The sequence below is a fragment of the Somniosus microcephalus genome, chromosome 10 (assembly GCF_052327205.1).
Source record: "Somniosus microcephalus isolate GS21.2 chromosome 10, FLI_Smic_1.0, whole genome shotgun sequence".
Classification (NCBI taxonomy): domain Eukaryota; kingdom Metazoa; phylum Chordata; class Chondrichthyes; order Squaliformes; family Somniosidae; genus Somniosus; species Somniosus microcephalus.
This window is the reverse complement of record NC_140996.1, coordinates 8657140-8672675: the sequence shown is the minus strand read 5'-3', so window position 1 is coordinate 8672675 and position 15536 is coordinate 8657140. Positions and strand designations below refer to the sequence as shown.

Sequence of the window (15536 nt, the reverse complement as noted above, 5' to 3'; positions counted from 1 at the left end):
CCCCACTCCCTTTCCCCACTCCCTCTCCTCTCCCCCCTCTCCTCTCCCCACTCCTCTCTCTGTCCCCACTCCCCTCCCCACTCCCCTCCCCCTCTCCCCTTCCCCTCCCCCCCTCCCCTCTCCTCTCCTCTCCTCTCCTCTCCTCCCCTCTCCTCTCCTCTCCTCTCCCCTCCCCTCTCCCCTCTCCCCTCTCCCCTCTCCTCTCCCCTCTCCTCTCCCCACCCCTCTCCCCACCCCTCTCCCCACCCCTCTCCCCACCCCTCTCCCCACCCCTCTCCCCACCCCTCTCCCCACCCCTCTCCCCACCCCTCTCCCCTTCCCCTTCTCCCCTCTCCTCTCCTCTCCTCTCCCCTCCCCTCTCTCCTCTCCTCTCCCCTCTCCTCTCCCCACCCCTCTCTCCTCCCCTCTCCCCTTCCGCTCTCCCCCTCCCCTCCCCTCCCCTCTCCCCTGCCCCTCCCCTCCTCTCCCCTTCCCCTCCCCTCCCCTCTCCCCTTCCCCTCCCCTCCCCTCTCCCCTCTCCCCTCTCCTCTCCTCTCCCCTCCCCTCCCCTCCCCTCTCCCCTCCCCTCTCCCCTCTCCCCTTCCCCCCCCTCCCCTCTCCCCTTCCCCCTCCCCTCCTCTCCCCTCTCCCCTCCCCTCCCCTCTCCCCCTCCCCTCTCCCCTCTCCCCCTCCCCTCTCCCCTCTCCTCGCCCCTTCCCCTCCCCCTCTCCCCCCTCCCCCCTCCCCCCCCTTCCCTCCCCTCCCCTCCCCTCTCCTCTCCCCTCTCCTCTCCCCTCTCCTCTCCCCTCCCCTCTCCCCCCTCCCCTCCCCTCCCCTCTCCCCTCCCCTCTCCCCTCCCCTCTCCTCTCCCCGCTTCCTCTCCCCTCCCCTCTCCTCTCTCCGCTTCCTCTCCCCGCTCCCGCTCCCCTCTCCCCGCTCCCTCTCCCCTCACCCCTCTCCCCTCTCCCCTCTCCTCTCCCCTCTCCCCTCCCTTCCACTCCTCTCCCTTCAACTCTCCACTTATCTCCTCTCCTCTTCTTCAGTAAAATAAAGCAAAAATTAAGAATATTGAAACTTTCCATTTTCTGCACAACTGAACCTTTGTGGTTACATAAAAGAAATCATAGGTGAGCATCAGAATCAACCTTCTGAAAGCCCCTGTATAACACATCCACTGCTTTGCCCTTATCTACTCTTTCTGTTGCTTCTTCAAAGAATTCAGTAAGGTTGTTTAAACATGACCTTCCTTTTAGAAAACTGCTCAATGTTACTAAAGCAAAATACTGCGGGTGCTAGAATTCTGAAATAAAAACAGAAAATACTGGGAACACTCAGCAGGTCAGGCAGCATCCGAGGAGAGAGAAACAGAGTTAACGTTTCAGGTCGATGACCCTTCGTCAGAGCTGGAAAAAGTTGGAGAGATAACAGGGCTTAAGCAGGTACAGAGGCAGGGAAAGGAGGGAGGGGAGGAAAGAACAAAAGGGAAGGTCTACGATAGGGTGGAAGGCAGGAGCGAGCAAATGACAAAAGGGATGATGGTGCGAGGCAAAAGGGAGCGGTAATGGGACAAGTAAAGAAACAAAAGATGGGTCCAGAGGAAATGTAAATGACAACAGCAGAATCATCACCAGCAACTGTGGCCCGAGAAATTGGGAGCAGTAGTTATGATCTGAAATGATTGCACTCAATGTTGAGTCCGGCAGGCTGTAAAGTGCCTAATCAAAAGGTGAGGTGCTGTTCCTCGAGCTTCCGTTGAACTTCATTAGAGCAGTGTAGGAGGCCAAGGACAGAGTGGGACGGAGAATTAAAATGACAAGCAACCAGAACCTCACGCTTGGCAGAACTGAATCATAGACATTTACAGCACAGATGGAGACCATTCGGCCCATCTTGTCCGTGCCGGCTGACAAAGAGCTATCCACCCTAATCCCACTTTCCAGCACTTGGTCCATAGCCCTGTAGGTTACGGCACTTCAAATGCGTTTCCAAGTACTTTTTAAATGTAATGAGGGTTTTTGCCTCTACCACCCTTTCAGGCAGTGAGTTCCAGACCCCCACCGCCCTCTGGGTGAAAAAAGTTCTCCTCAAATCATTCTACCAGTTACTTTAAATCTGTGCCCCCTGGTTATTGACCCTTCTGCTAAGGGAAATAGGTCCTTCCTATCCACTCTAGGCCTCTCATAAGCTTATACACCTCTTCAATTAGGTCTCTCCTCAGCCTCCTCTGTTCCAAAGAAAACAACCCCAGCCTATACAATCTTTCCTCATAGCTAGAATTCCGCAGCCCAGGCAACATCCTCGTAAATCTCCTCTGCACCCTCTCTAGTGCAATCACATCCTTCCTGTAATGTGGTGACCTGAACTGCACGCAATACTCTAGCTGAGGCCTAACTAGTGTTTAATACAGTTCAAGCATAACCTCCCTGCTCTTATATTCTGTGCCTCGGCTAATAAAGGCAAGTATCCCGTGTGCCTTCTTAACCACCTTATCTACCTGTCCTGCTACCTTCAGGGATCTGTGGACATGCCCTCCAAGGTCCCTCTGATCCTCTGCACTTCTCAGTGTCCTACCATTTAATGTGTATTCCCTTGCCTTGTTAGCCCTCCCCAAATGCATTACCTCACACTTCCCCGGATTGAATTCCATTTGCCACTGTTCTGCCCACCTGACCAATCCATTGATACCTTCCTGCAGTCTACAGCTTTCTTCTTCATCATCAACCACACGGCCAATTTTTGTTTCATCTGCAAACTTCTTAATCATACTTCCTACATTCAAGTCCAAATCATTGATATATACCACAAAAAGCAAAGGACCCCGTACTGAGCCCTGCGGAACCCCACTGGAAACAGCCTTCCAGTCACAAAAACACCCTTCGACCATTACCCTTTGTTTCCTGCCTCTGAGCCAGTTTCGGATCCAGCTTCCCACTTTGCCTTAGATCCCATTGGCTTTTACTTTCATGACCAGTCTGCCATGCGAGACCTTATCAAAAGCCTCGCTAAAATCCATATAAACTACACCAAACGCACTACCCTCATCAACCCTCCTTATTACCTCCTCAAAAAATTCAATCAAGTTACTCAGACACGACCTTCCCTTAACAAATCCATGCTGACTCCCTGATTAAGCCGTACCTTTCTAAATGAACATTTGTCCTGGCCCTCAGAATTTTTTCCAATAATTTTCCCACCTCCGAGGTTAGGCTGTCCGGCCTGTAATTACTCACTCTATCCCTTTCTCCATTTTTTAACAGCGGTACCACATTAGCAGTCCTCCAGTCCTCTGGCACCACACCTGTAACCAGAGAGGATTGGAAAATGATGGTCAGAGCCTCTGCTATTTCCTTTCTTACTTCTCTTAACAGTCTGGGATACATTCCATCCGGGCCTGGGGATTTATCCACTTTCAAAGATGCTAAACCACTTAATACTTCCTCTTTCACTATGTTTATTTCATCTAATATTTCACAATCCTCCTCCCTGATTGCAATGCCTGCTTCGCCCCTCTCCTTTGTGAAAACCGACGTAAAGTATTCATTAAGGACCATACCCATGTCTTCTGCCTCCACACACAGGTTACCTATATGGTCCCTAATAGGTCCTATTCTTACTTTAGTTATCCTCTTGCTCTTAATGTACTTATAAAACATCTTTGGGTTTTCCTTGATTTTACTTACCAATATTTTTTCATGCCCTCTCTTTGCTTTCCTAATTTCCTTTTTAATTTCACCCCTGCACTTTCTGCACTCCTCTAGGGTTTCTGCAGTATTGAGTATGTCATAAGCTTCCCTTTTTTTCTTTATCCTACCCTGTATGCCCCTTGACATCCAGGGAGCTCTAGATTTGGGAGTCCCACCCTTTTTCTTTAAGTGAACATATTTGCTCTGAACCCTCACTCTCTCCTCCTTGAATACCTCCCACTGCTCTGACACTGATTTACCTTCAAGTTTCTGTCTCCAGTCCACTTTAGCTAAATCACATCTCAGTTTAGTAAAATTAGCTTTTCCCCAATTGAGAACTTTTATTCCTGGTCTATCCTTGTCCTTTTCCATAACTACCCTAAATCTAACTGAATTATGATCACTACCACCAATATGCTCTCCCACTGAGACCCTTTCCACCTGCCCAGCCTCATTCCCTAAAATTAGGTGAACGGAGGTGTTCTGCAAAGCGGTCACCCAATCTGCATTTGGTCTCCCCAATGTAAAGGAGACCGCATTGTGAGCAGCGAATACAGTATACTAAATTGAAAGAAGTACAGGTAAATCGCTGTTTCACCGGGAATGAGTGTTTGGGGCCCTGGACGGTGGGAAGAGAGGAGGTAAAATGGCAGGTGTTGTATCTCTTGCGCTTGCACGGGACGGTGTGGTGGGAAGAGGGAGGGGGTGTTGGGAGTGATTGAGTGGGAAGGGGAGGGGTGTTGATGGTGATAGACGCTCCTCTCTTGTCCCATCCTCCCTTTTGTCATTTAATCACTCCTGCCTTCCACCCCACCCCTTGACCAGCGATGTAATAAAACTCACTACGCACTTGGTTCGAGTATAAAGCAAGGCTTTAATCAACTTGTTTCAGAACACGGAGGTCTAGTTGTACTTCACTAGTTCCTGTCTTACAAAATGTCCCTGGCAAGCTGGGCCCACGCCCGAGTATTTATACTCTTTGGACGGCGCCACCAGCTGGCCGTCCAGCGTTATTTCATGAGTCGTTTCTTTATGATGATGAGATTTATAACAACCAGGTAGTGAGTCTGGCCAGGTGTCAGGGCGGGAGACGGTTTCATTGAAGCTCATACTATCATCCAGTTAGTTGTTTTTCCTATCCTTGTTTACCATACGGAGATTTAATAGAGGTGTTCAAAATTATGAAGGGTTTTGATAGAGTAGATAGGAAGAAACTGTTTCCACCGGCAGAAGGGTCGGAAACCAGAGGACACAGATGTAAGATAATTGGCAAACGAACCAGAGGGGAGATGAGGAGGATTTTCTTGACGCAGCGAGTTGTTGTGATCTGGAACGCGCTGCCTGAAAGATTCAATAGTAACTTTCCAAAAGGGAGCTGGAATAATACTTGAAAAGGAAAACATTTGCAGGGCAATGGGGAAATGCCATGGGGGAGTGGGATTAATTGGAGAGCACCTTCAAAGAGGCATGATGGGCCGAATGGTCTCCTCCTGTGCTGTGCGATTCTATGTCCAGTTCTTTTATCAATGCCAAGCTAAATGCTGATTTGGAATCTTACTGAGATGACTCTTCCTGTGATCCCTGGAATGATTTTGAAAGCTCTTCCACACTGCATCAGTATTATTGTAATTTTTTTTGGGCTCCAGGACATTTGGCAGCTGTTGCACCCCACTGGCAAAGCCTATTCATACTTTATTTCCATTCACCACTTGCATCGCCGAATTGATTTCTCCCTTATGTCCTCTAACCCTTTCCTATTCATTTTGGATTGTTCGATATGAAACATTTTAATTTCATATCATGCAGCCTTTCAGTCTGTAATCACTTTTTCTCGTCAATCACCAGGGAAACAGCGTAACGGCGTTTTCTCTCTGTAATCAAGACTTCATTTCCTGCGTTTAGCGACATGTCAGACTTCTCATTTCATTTAATTCCTAAACTGCCTAATCTCCCTTGTGTTGCGAGTGACCTTTAATGACCTAACTTCAGGGGTCCGCCTTCGTCTTGAGACTATGTTGAAACTTTAAGCCTCCTCTTTGCTTCAGCGCTGGTGTCATCCATCTCCGATCATTGCTTATTTAAATAGATCATTTTCTTTTGCATGGTTATGAGAATCGAAACCAGTTTTAATTTTTAAAAAATCTATTAGGTTCACAGTGCCCCAGAGCAAATGGGTCAAATTTAATCAGAAACCTCACAGATTGATAACATTTCTAAAACCAGAAAAGAAAGACTGGCAAAGTTCTGGCCATTCCATTTCAAGTTGAAAACAATTATAAATGGACAATAACAAAAATTTGTAACCCAGCAGCCGTCTCTTTAGAACAACAGTAACAACAACAACTTGCATTTATATAGCACCATTAACATAGTAAAACATCCCAAGGCGCTTCACAGGAGAGTAATCAGACAAAGAAAATTGAAACATAAGGAGACATTAGGACAGGTGACCAAAAGCTCGGTCAAAGAGGTGGGTTTTAAGGAAGGACTTAAAGGAGGAGAGAGAGGCGGAGAGGTTTAGGGAGGGAAGTCCAGAGCTCGGGGCCCAGGCAGCTGAAGGCACGGCCGCCAATGGTGCAGGGAAGGAAATTGTGGGTACGCACGAGGCCAGAATTAGAATAATGGGCTGCAGAGTTTTGGATGAGCTCAAGTTTATGGAGGGTGGTAGGTGGGAGACCATGTAAAATGTTAAGTTGTTATTTATTTGTAACGCTCACTCCATTTTTCTACTTGCGCTTCACACCTCCCCTCACCAAGAGGTTGGGGGGCTAACGAGTGACAAAGCCTTTGTTAACGCTTTGGCTACTGGGAGATGTACAAGAATAACCCGAGCATGACTTTCTCTCTTCCCCTCAACCCCACCAACAAATTTCTATCCCAACCCGTGGGAACTGTTTGGCTGCTGTGTGATGTTTGCCGCATGACAGCAGGAATAGGTTAGACAAATAAGCAAGTTTTTTTTTAAAATTCATTCTCGAGATGTGGGCGTCACTGGCAAGGCCAGCATTTATTGCCCATCCCTAATTGCCCTTGAGAAGGTGGTGGTGAGCCTCCTTCTTGAACCGCTGCAGTCCGTGTGGTGAAGGTGCTCCCACAGTGCTGTTAGGGAGGGAGTTCCAGGATTTCGACCCAGCGACGATGAAGGAACGGCCGATATATATCTGAGTCAGGATGGTGTGTGATGTGGAGGGGAACTTGGAGGTGGTGGTGTTTCCATGCACCTGCTGCCCCTGTCCTTCTAGAATACAAAAGTAGAGAGGTTATGCTTCAGTTATACAGGGCATTGGTGAGACCACATCTGGAGTACTGTGTACAGTATTGGTCTCCTTATTTAAGGAAGGATGTAAATGCGTTGGAAGCAGTTCAGAGAAGGTTTACTAGACTAATACCTGGAATGGGTGGGTTGTCTTATGAGGAAAGGTTGGGACAGGCTAGGCTTGTATCCGCTGGAGTTTAGAAGAATAAGAGGTGACTTGATTGAAACATATAGGGGGGAAAATTCAGTTGTTTGCACCTCCCGTTAGCACCTTAAGAGGGTGCCAAGTGGGGCGCAAAGCAACTAGCGCCCGGGCGCAGCGATGTTTGCACTGCTCGCAAAATTAACTAGACATTTTGTGGCGGCGCTAAACACTACCGCCACGATCTCCTGCGCCGGCAGATCGTGACGTCAGTCGAGTGCGCAACACCCCGTTAGCACGCCGGACCGGAAATTGAGTGGCGCCCCCTGCCTTACCACCTGCCGCTAGCAACGACAGGTTGAGGGGAGCGTTTTGCAGTCATAAAGGGACTAGGGGGGCGCTATTTAAAGGCGACCACTTCCTGCCTTTTTTTGTCGGTGACATTTTTGCACCACGCATTCTGAGAGAGAGAGAGAGAGAGAGACTTCTGGAGAGATTCAACGCTGTGTGAAGGAGTTTTGGGTACTGAGCAGCACTTTGCAGGTTGATTTTGATTTGCCCTTGTATCGATTTAGAAGAGACTGTGGGGGCTGCACTCTGAGCTCTTCCCCTGGTTCTCTCCATTGTTCTTTCCAGCAGATTTGATGTACAGGTCTCTCCAGGCTGAGATTCAGTCTGAGATTCAAGGCTGCAATGAGCAGGATGTATGTGGATGGAGAGCAAGATCAACCCTCCCCTTTAAGATAAAAACAGAAAATGCAGGAGAAACTCAGCAGGTCAAGCAGCATCTGTGAAGAGAGAAACAGAGTTAACGTTTCAGGTCGATGACCATTCGTCAGAACTCCCCTTTAAGAACTGGCCGATGCCAGTGTGTCTGTGTTCCATTGCTGACTGACATCGCATGAGCTTCGCCAGCGCTGTGAGGTAGCGCCTCGCTCCTCGGCCTTTGCGCCTTAAGAGAGGTGTGCAGCGCCTGATTTAGCGCTCCAATCACCTCCAGGGGCGATAAAAACCAAGTTTGCTGTCAGAGACGATAATTAGCGCCAGGCGCTAAACTTTGCACACCGCCAATAATGGCGCCCCAAATGGGGCGATAGTGAAATTTTTCCCCCATAAGATCCTGAGGGATCTGGACAGGGTGGATGTGGAGAGGATGTTTCCTCTTGTGGGAGAATCTAGAACTAGGGGTCACTGTTTAAAAATAAGGGGTCGCCCATTTAAGACAGAGATGAGAAATTTTTTCTCACAGAGGGTCGCGAGTCTTTGGAACTCTCTTCCTCAGAGGGCGGTGGAAGCAGAGTCTTTGAATATTTTTAAGGCAGAGGTAGATAGATTCTTGGTAAGCAAGGGGGTGAAAAGTTATCGGGGGTAGGTGGGAATGTGGAGTAACTGGATCAGCCATGATCTTATTGAATGGCGGAGCAGGTTTGAAGGGCCGAGTGGCCGACTCCTGCTCCTAATTCGTATGTTCGTAGGTGGTGGAGGTTGCAGGTTTGGAAATTGCTGCTGAAGAAGCCTTGGCGAGTTGCTGAAGTGCAGCCTGTGGAGAGGACACACAGTGGTAGCAGTGAATGTTTAATGGGGGATGATTTTCGGCATGAGCCAGTATCCCACCACATCATGGTACCGTGCACTCACTTACGTTAATAAAACAAATTCAATGGCTGACTTGCTGTTCTGCATCACCATGGCATCATTGACTCTGTTTTAATAATATATAAAATGTTGAGTTACTAATCAAACTGCATTTTGCTTTATAATTATTATAAGTTAAACATATAGGCCTAGAAATTGGGTTGGGGCGCCAAAGTGGTGCAAAAGTCGCCTGAGCGCAGGATTTAGCGCAGTGATCGGAGTGATACCGATCGCCAGAAATTCAGTTTCAGTGCCCCTCGAGGGAGACGGGGCGAGGCTCGAGGCGCTCCGCGTCCCTCTTAGGGCGCTGAAACTGATTATCGCAGCGCAACGTGCCGCAGCGCCACATGCTGCGGCACAGCACGCTGCGGTAGTGCAGGCCTTCCTCCCACTGTTAAGGGGGAGGTGCCTGCAACAGCGCAAGCCCCGATCGCGAGTGCCGGCAAATGAGCCCGGCACCAAGGAGAAGTGCCGGGCTCTCGGGAAACAGCCGGCAATGTCGCGGGGGGGGGGGTTAGGAGGCCGGGGACGGAGGTGCTGTCAAGCGGCCGCCGAAAAAACGGCCGCCCCGCACCTCCACCTTAACTTGCGCCGCTGCCAGCACAGTAAGGCCCCGTGAACCGGGCGTGGGTAGCGAGCGGCGCAACTGCAGCGTTCGCTACCAAATATCGCGAACGGGGCACGATTGGGGCGCTGCGCACACCAATGACGTCATCGGTGGCGGCGCAGCGCAAATGCCTAACGCCACCATTAGCGCCCCTACTGAATATCGCCGCAGACGCAGCCAGTGGCGCTACAGCCACTTACTGCCTCTTTAGGCGCTAACAGGTGGCGCTACTCACCCAATTTCTCCCCCATAGAACCTTGGTTAGCTCAGTTCTGGTCTCTATATTACAAAAAGGATATAGAGGCACTGGAGAAGGTGCAGGAAAGATTCACAAGGATGATACAGGCTTGGGCTCTTTTCTAGAGGGGTGACCTGATAGATGTCTTTAAAACTAGGAAGGGGTTTGACAGGGTAGACTTGGTGAAGCCATTACCACTTGTGGGGGGAGACCAAAACTAGGTACCATCAATATAAGATAGTCACTAATAAATCCAATAGGGAATTTAGCCGAAATGGCCTCTATCTGCACTTGTGGGGTTTCTGTGATTCTGTGATACCCAGAGTGTGGTGAGAATGTGGAACTCGCTACAACATGGAGTGGTTGAGGTGAATAGCAAAGATGCAGTGAAAGGGAAGGTACATGATGGAGAAAAGAATAGAAGGATATTCTGATAGGGTGAGATGAAGTAGGGTGAGAGGAGGCTGGTGTGGAACATAAACACCAGTTGGGCCGAATGGCCTGTGTCTGTGCTGTGAAATCTATGTAATTATTACACGTTAGAAAAATAATTTAAAGAAAAAGTCTGATGCTGGAATTTCACCAGCACCTTTAGCCACAAAAATCTAGGCCGACCCTCCCAGTGCAGTGCTGAGGGAGTGCTGCACTGCTGAGGTGCCGTCTTTCGAATGAGTCATTAAACCAAGGCCCCGTCTGCTCTCGCTCGCTCGCTCTCACTCTCTCTCACTCTCGAGTGGACGCAAAAAATCCCACGGCCACTATTTCGAAGGAGAACAGGGGCGTTCTCCCCGGTGTCCTGGCCAATATTTATCCCGCAATCAACATCAGTAAAAACAGACTATCTGGTCATTATCACATTGCTGTTTGCTGTACGCAAAGTGGCTGCTGCATTCCCTACATTACAATGGTGACTACACTGGCTGTAAAGCGCTTTGGGACATCCTGAAATTGTGAAAGGCACTATAGAAATGCAATTCATTCTTTTTACATCATAATTTCCTGATTTTATTACCTATCTTCAATATTGAGCATATTTGGATAGGTTCTTCTAAAAGTGATCCAGAGGTCTACTTGCAGTTTCCAAGTAGCATTATTTTATAAACAGACAGTGCTGGAAAACACTCAGCGGGTCAGGCGGCACCTGTGGAGAGAGTGAAACAAGAGTGAATGTTTCAGGTCAATGACCTTTCATCAGAACACAGATGCTGCCTGACCCGCCGAGTGTTTCCAGCATTTCCTGTTTTTATTTCGGATTTCCAGCATTTGCGGTATTTTGCTTTTGGCATTATTTTATGTTGGTTCAAGAATAAATGCAATTCATCGTATCGTGAGAAGTTCATTTGAAAAAGGAATAATCTGATGTTCAGACTAAGGATTTTGAGTGTTACTGTGCAGCTGTTTTTTGATCAGCATTATGCCCATCAGAGCCTTGCTCTTTGATGACATTGAGCATGATTTGTGGAATCCAGAATAACTAACTATGGTATTTTGTTATTCTATTTTTAGCCATCATCATAACTTTACAACAGTTGAATCAATTATCACCCAAATAATATTCATTACAATATACTAGAAACATTTAATAAGTAAGGCCATAAAAAAACCCGAGGGTTCATTTCCAGAGGGATAGAATTGAAAAGCAGAGAAGTGATGTTAAACTTGTATAGAACCTTGGTTAGACCACACTTGGAGTACAGCGCCCAATTCTGGTCTCCATATTATAAAAAGGATATCGAGGCACTGGAGAAGGTGCAAAAAAAGATTTATAAGGACGATACCAGAACTGAGAGGTTATAACTGTCAGGAAAGATCAACCAGGCTGAAGCCTATTTAGATCATAGAGTCATACAGCACAGAAAGAGGCCCTTTGGCCCATCGTGTCTGCGCCGGCCATCAAGCCCTGTCTATTCTAATCCCATTTTCCAGCACTTGGTCCGTAGCCTTGTATGCTATGGCGTTTCAAGTGCTCATCTAAATGCTTCTTGAATGTTGTGAGTGTTCCTGCCTCTACCACCCTTTCCAGCAGTGAGTTCAAGATTCCAACCACCCTCTGGGTGAAAACGTTTTTCCTTAAATCCCCTCTAAACCTCCTGCCCCTTACCTTGAAACTATGCCCCCTGGTTATTGACCCCTCTACTAAGGGGAACAGTTCCTTTCTATCTACCCTATCTATACCCCTCGTAATTTTGTACACCTCAATCAGGTCCCCCCTCAGCCTTCTCTGCTCTAAGGAAAACAACCCCAGCCTGTCCAGTCTCTCTTCATAGCTGAAGTGCTCCAGCCCAGGTAACATCCTGGTGAATCTCCTCTGCACCCTCTCCAATGCAATCACATCCTTCCTATAGTGTGGCGACCAGAACTGCACACAGTATTTCAGCTGTGGCCTAACTAGCATTTTGTACAGCTCCATCACAGCCTCCCTGCTCTTATATTCTATGCCTCGGCTAATGAAGGCAAGTATCCCATATGCCTTTTTAACCACCTTATCTACCTGTCCTGCTGCCTTCAGGGATCTATGTACATGCACACCAAGGTCCCTCTGATCCTTTGTCCTTCCTAGGGTCCTACCATTCATTGTGTATTCCCTTGCCTTGTTAGTCCTCCCAAAATGCATCACCTCACACTTTTCAGGGTTAAATTCCATTTGCCACTGTTCTGCCCGTCTAACCAACCCATCTATATCGTCCTGTAGCCTGAGGCTTCCCTCCTCACTATTTACCACTCCACCAATTTTCGTGTCATCTGCGAACTTACTGATCATACCTCCTACATTCATATCTAAATCATTAATGTACACTACAAACAGCAAAGAACCCAGCACCGATCCCTGCTGTACACCACTGGACACGGGTTTCCAGTCACAAAAACAACCTTCGACCATCACCCTCTGCCTCCTGCCACTAAGCTAATTTTGGATCCAATGTGCCAAATTGCCCTGGATCCCATGGGCTCTTACCTTCTTGACCAGTCTCCCATGCAGGACTTTGTCAAAAGCCTTATTGAAGTCCATGTAGACCACATCAACTGCACTACCCTCATCCACACACCTAGTCACCCCCTCGAAAAATTCAATCAAATTGGTCAGACATGATCTCCCCCTGACAAAGCCATGCTGACTATCCTTGATTAATCCTTGCCTCTCCAAGTGGAGACTAATTCTGTCCCTCAGAATTTTTTCCAATAATTTCCCTACCACTGATGTTAGGCTCACTGGCCTGTAATTCCCTGGTTTATCCCTACTACCCTTCTTGAATAATGGTGCTACATTAGCTGTCCTCCAGTCCTCTGGCACCTCCGCTGTGGCCAGAGAGGTTCTGAAAATTTGTGTCAGAGCCCCTGCAATTTCCTCCCTTGCCTCACACAGCAGCCTGGGATACGTCTTGTCTGGGCCTGGGGATTTATCCACTTTTAAGCCCGCTAAAACCGCTAGTACCTCCTCCCTCTCAATACTAATTCAAGTATATCACAATCCTCCTGCCTGATTTCTATGCCTACATCGTCCTTCTCCATAGTGAACACAGACACAAAATATTCATTTAAAACCTCACCTACATCTTCCGGCTCTACACACAGATTGCCACTTTGGTCCCTAATGGGCCCTACTCTTTCCTTGGTTATCCTCTTGCCCTTAATATACTTATAAAACACCTTGGGATTTTCCTTTATTTTGCCCGCCAGTGTTTTTTCATGCCCCCTCTTCGTTCTCCTAATTTATTTTTTAAGTACCCCCCTGCACTTTCTATACTCCTCTAGGGCTTCCACTGTTTTTAATCCTTTGTATCTGCCAAAAGCCTCCCTTTTTTCCCTAATCCATTCTTGTATATCCCTTGACATCCAGGGTTCCCTGGGCTTGTTGGTCCCACCCTTGACCTTTATGGGAACATGTTGGCGTTGTACTCTCTCTATTTCCTTTCTGAAAGACTCCCACTGCTCTGATGTGGATTTTCCTACAAGTAGCTGATCCCAGATCCTGCCTTATCGTATTAAAATCGGCCTTCCCCCAATTTAGAACCTTTATTTCCGGTCCTTTTCCACGACTACCTTAAATCTCACCGAATTATGGTCACTGTCACCAAAATGCTCTCCTACTGACACTTCTACCACTTGCCCGGCTACATTCCCTAGAATTAGGTCCAGTACCTCCCCCTCTCTTGTAGGACTTTCTACATGCTGGCTCAAAAAGCTCTCCTGGATGCACTTTAAGAATTCTGCACCCTCTAAGCATTTCACACTCTGACTATCCCAGTTAATATTGGGGAAGTTGAAATCCCCTACTATTATTACCCTATTATTTCAACACTTCTCTGAGTTTTGCCGACACATCTGTTCCTCTATCTCCCCCTGACTGTTTGGGGGCCTATAGTACACTCCCAGCAAGTGCTTGCCCCCTTTTTGTTTTTAAGTTGTACCTATATGGCCTCATTAGAGGAACCTGCTAAGATATCATCCCTCCTTACAGCAGTAATTGACTCCTTGATTAATATTGCGATACCCCCCTCCTCTTTTACACCTCCCTCTGTCTCGCCTGAAGATTCTATACCCCGGAATATTGAGTTGCCAGTCCTGCCCCTCCCTCAACCATGTCTCTGTGATAGCAACAATATCATACTCCCATGTGTTCATCAACACCTTCAATTCATCTGCCTTACTCGCAAGACTCCTTGCATTAAAATAAATGCCATCCAGCCTTGCTATACTCCCTTGTGCCGTTACATATTTGCTCTGCCTTCCAGGCTGACTTGTTTTTTCCTCTATATTTGGCTGTGCATCTACCCCTACTATAGCTCCACTCCGTATCCCATCCCCCTGCCAAGTTAGTTTAAACCCCCCCCAACAGTACTAGCAAACCTCCCCGCAAGGATGTTGGTCCCGTTCCGGCTCAGGTGCAACCCGTCCGACTTGTACAGGTCCCACCTTCCCCAGAAGCAGACTCAGTGATCCAGGAAACTAAAGCCCTCCCTCCTGCACCAACTCTTCAGCCACGCATTCATCTGCTCTATCCTCCTATTCCTATACTCACTAGCTCGTGGCACCGGGAGTAATCCAGAGATTACAACCTTTGAGGTCCTGCATTTTAATCTGCTACCTAGCTCCCTAAATTCTTGTTGCAGGACCTCATCCCTCTTTCTACCAATGTCGTTGGTACCAATGTGAACCACGACCTCTGACTGTTCGCCCTCCCCCTTCAGAATGCCCTGCAGCCTTTCAGTGACATCCTTGACCCTGGCACCAGGGAGGCAACATACCATCCTGGAGTCACGTCTGCGGCCACAGAAACATCTATCTGGTCCCCTTATGATAGAATCCCCTATCACTATTGCTCTCCCACTCTTTTTCCTCCCCTCCTGTGCAGCTGAGCCACTCGTAGTGCCACGGACTTGGCTCTTGCTGCATTCCCCTGAGAAACCATCTCCCCCAACAGTATCCAAAACGGAAAATCTGTTGGAGAGGGAGATGAACCCAGGGGACTCCTGCACTACCTACCTAGTTCTTTTACTCTGTCTGGTGGTCACCCATTTCCTGTCTGCCTGTGCACTCTTTACCTACGGTGTGACCACCTTGTTAAACGTGCTATCCACGAAGATCTCAGCTTCACAGATGCTCCACAGTGACTCCAGCCGCAGCTCCAGCTCCGAAACGCGGATTTCAAGTAGCTGCAGCTGGAGACACTTCCTTTCTAGAAAAGAGAAGGCTGAGGGGTGACCCGATAGAAGTCTTTAAGATTATGAATGGTTTCGATAAGGTAGATGTAGAGAAGATGTTTCCACTTGTGGAGGAGACCAAAACAAGGATTGTCACTAACAAATCCAATGGGGAATTCAGGAGAAACTTCTTTACCCAGAGGGTGGTGAGAATGTGGAACTCGCTACCACAGGGAGTGGTTGAGGCGAATCGCATAGATACATTTAAGGGGAAGCTAGATAAGCACATGAGGGAGAAAGGAATAGAAGGTTATGCTGATAGCGTTAGATGACTAGGGGTGGGATGAGGTTCGT

At 48.1% G+C, this 15536-nt stretch overlaps 1 protein-coding gene across 4 annotated transcripts in view; it reads left to right on the top strand.

Annotated features, from left to right (window-relative positions):
• The window catches only part of pcca (propionyl-CoA carboxylase subunit alpha), a 554750-nt gene that overhangs the window by 292184 nt on the left and 247030 nt on the right, over positions 1-15536 (top strand). The gene's annotated exons all lie outside the window — the stretch shown is intronic.